This window comes from Saccostrea cucullata, unplaced genomic scaffold (assembly GCF_032062105.1).
Source record: "Saccostrea cucullata isolate Sc308-1 unplaced genomic scaffold, CSIRO_AGI_Scuc_v1 ctg7443, whole genome shotgun sequence".
Taxonomy (NCBI): Eukaryota; Metazoa; Mollusca; class Bivalvia; order Ostreida; family Ostreidae; genus Saccostrea; species Saccostrea cuccullata.
The window spans coordinates 1-3,586 of NW_026927648.1; the positions used below are offsets into that span (position 1 = coordinate 1).

A 3,586-nucleotide genomic window follows, 5' to 3' on the forward strand; every position below is an offset into this window, starting at 1 on the left:
CCAGACACCTTGATTTAATGGCTATTGCATACAAACAACCATGTACTTTTCAAACTTCGTGTCAGAATTACTAAATCAACTCTCAAGTAAAACTAACACTGGACCCGCCCCCTAGAAAATGTTGACCCCACCTCAAGAAAGCAGATCTGTGAAAAATGGTATGAATAGTCAATGACTTCTTAATGACTACCCCCCCCCCCCCCCCCCCCCCCACCCCTGCGATCCGATTTTTCTACTTTGCAAGGAGATCTATATGGGACGTATTCTGTGTCTGTGGTGAGGGTTTGTCCCAAGACAGTTATAGATTATTCTACCTAAAGGGACAACTACACTCGCCACAACGGTCGCACACACAATAAATGTGTTCAAGCCTTATGACATGAAATTTAAAAATTAGATTTTTTTTATTTCTTACTTTCATCTGGGTTTCAGATTTAACACCATTTTATATTTTGAAGACTAGGCCTAAAAGAAAGATGAAGGAAATTCGAACGACCCTCTTAAATATTAGATTATTACCCAATATATATTTTTCATAAGAATATCTTACGTGGAAAATTGCAAAAAAGATCAACACTGCTGTTAGAATAAGAGCTAATATATAGCAAAATGCAGCAAACGTAAAAGCCATTTTTTCCAAACCCTGAATCGGCAACACCGGAAGTGTATGAAAAAGTATTATCTAGATTGAATACCCGAAAGAATTCCGAAATGGGAAAGAAAGTTTCATCACTGTCATTATGATTGTCATAATGATTTCATTGTAATATCAGACATAAATAACTGTTATTTATGTCTCTGATAATATTCATTGTTAATTAGGCCTAAATATATTTTATATTCAAAAAATATTTCTCTGTTTCATAAGCTGAATATATGTCAGATTTTATTTTGATCCATATAACAGGACCCCCTCCTTTGGTTATATGTATTTGTCACAGGGTGACATGTATTGTATACATATGTATTGCCAAGTACAACATTTTCTCCCAGATCAAGGTGGCTGGTCAATATAGTCAAAAATCAATGATACTCTGGGAAAAGACTTGTCACAAGAAATACACTTTGATATATACATGATATAAAAGCCTTAGCACCAATTTCCAAACATTTTATTGCCAATGTTGCCGTTTTTTTTAAGGTTCACAGTACAAGGTCAAAATTGTCGGTACCCAAAGATGTTTGCATCATTAATACAATAATAAATCTTTTTAATCCTACTTTAAATAATTTTTTAAACGGATATAAATATAAGCAAAAAACGGCTTTATTTATGGAGCAATATACCTTCATCATCTGCATATGGACTTTATATCTCTCAGTTGATTCGGTGCGTAAGAGCGTGCTCTACGTATGAACAGTTTCTGAAACGAGGTAAATTATTGACAAACAAGTTGATGAAACAAAAATTTCAGCAGTCTCGTTTAAAGTCATCATGCTTTTCGTAAGTTCTATGGTCGATACAATGACCTTGACAGCAAATGCAATTTATCATTGAGTCAGATGCTGACTGACGTTTTTCAAACTAATTTTTTAGTCCATTATTTATACACTGAATTGACGATGGATTTTCCCGAACGTTATTTCCCGATAATGACAAAGAGCAGGGCGGGTGTGACCGGTCGGCAGGGGATGCTCACTCCTCCATGGCCCGTGGTCCTACCCCTGATGTTTTGGAGGTCCGTGTTTGCTCTGCTCCTATTTTTGTATTGTTTTATGGACTTTGATATTGAATACTGTTCGTTATCTCCATATCCTTCATTCATTAGTTGTCAACTGAATACATCCCATTTTTTAGAACTAAAAAGGTACTACGATCCTCAGCCAGGCAGGATAACTCTTTAATTTATAATTTTAATTCAAAAAGTCTCCAAATGAACCTTGAAAATCAATTCTTTTCATGCAACAATTTTCATTTTATAACCCTTAATGAGCTTCTGACAAGGTTCTTTGAACTTCTTAAAGATGTTTTATAAAAACTGAAAATTTTTACCCCATAAAAGTATTTTAAAATTACATGTTTAATGAAATTGATGTTTATTTTCATCTAAACATGGACACCAATGTTTATTAACATGATATATGGAACTAGAAGTGATTAATTTATGGTGTTTTGAAATGATAGGAAAATCTTTATATACCAAGCATTGTAAAATGATCGAAGTAAATTTACAGAAGAAAGTACTAATTATAAGTATAAAAATTGTGCAATTTCTTCAAAAGCCTGGATACCTATGATTTTTTTCTAAAATGTGTTTGTTGATCAAATTTGAATTGGAAAATGCATTGCACGTGTTTTAATTCGCACATCCCGAAGATTAATTTGAGATTTGCTATTTCTCCCTATGTAATATGAAAAGCTTTAAAGTTTCAAGAATTGTTGTGGGTAAAAGCACGTTACTCTGAGAATTCAGAGACATTTTTGTGAGTCAATGCCTGATTTTCAGAACCCGAGGATCGAGACAAATCATAGTGTATCGAATGTAGATAGCTGTTTCACAATCAGATGTTTTACCGAGTTAGCAGTGAACATTTTGAAAATAAATTAAGAAAAATTTACTCCGACGAGGATGGGATTCGAACCCACGCGGGGAGACCCCAATGGATTAGCAGTCCATCGCCTTAACCACTCGGCCACCTCGTCTTGTCTTTCGATGTCGAAAATTTTAAACAAATCACAAGCAAAATTTCTATAAAAAACGCAATAAATTTTAATGGAAAAAATCCCTGTTTTGAAAAGTATGTGGGTAGCTTATCCTTTTTGCAAATTGTTTATAAAAACAAGGACAATTTGGTAATTTGTAATTCGATCGGGATCAATATTCTTGAAAAGGTTGCAGAAATCATGTTCATGATCATGTTGACAAGGCGAAAGTAGAAAGGTATTTTATTTCTTAATTCTTTCTAGATTCAAGTAGGCCTAGTGATGCAATTATAAATGTAAAAAAGTCTAATTACTAAAAAGTGAAGTGTAGAGAAATTACCAATGTGATCATGAATAATAATCATGTCATTAGCTGCAGCTTGCTTGTTGAGAAATAAGTGGTTCTGACTTCTGGAGAAGAACATGATCAGCCATAGCTGCAGATCTGTAGCTCTCCGAAAAAAATTATTGATAGACCGGAGAGCTACAGTGCCACCCATTGAAAAAACTGTATATTTATTGCGCACTAAAAAGTGCGCTCGATTCTTGATTAATTTTTAGCTCTACTGGTCAGAGACCAGAAGAGCTTATGCGATAGTAATGCGTCCGGCGTCCGTCCGTCTGTCCGTCTGTCTGTCTGTCCGTCTGTCCGTCTGTCTGTAAACAATTTTTCAAAATGCTACTCCTCCTACAGTTTTGGTCTAATTATGTTCCCCAAACGAAGTTGGGGAACATATTGTTTTTACTCTGTTTCTTATTATGTTCCCCAAACGAAGTTGGGGAACATATTGTTTTTACTCTGTTTCTTATTATTATTATTATTATTATTTTTCTTCTCGGGAAAATTTTGTCCGCGAATGATCTTGTAAAGTACACATCCGATTAAGGGGAAACCTTTTTAGGGTAAGTAGGCAGGTTATGTAGATTTGCGGAACGAAGGTC

At 34.7% G+C, this 3,586-nt stretch overlaps 1 non-coding gene across 1 annotated transcript; it reads right to left on the bottom strand.

Annotated features, from left to right (window-relative positions):
• Nucleotides 1–2,562: 2,562 nt before the first annotated feature.
• Trnas-gcu (transfer RNA serine (anticodon GCU)) lies at nucleotides 2,563–2,644 on the bottom strand. The gene has a single exon. It is a non-coding gene; the product is annotated as a tRNA-Ser (tRNA).
• Nucleotides 2,645–3,586: the final 942 nt, after the last annotated feature.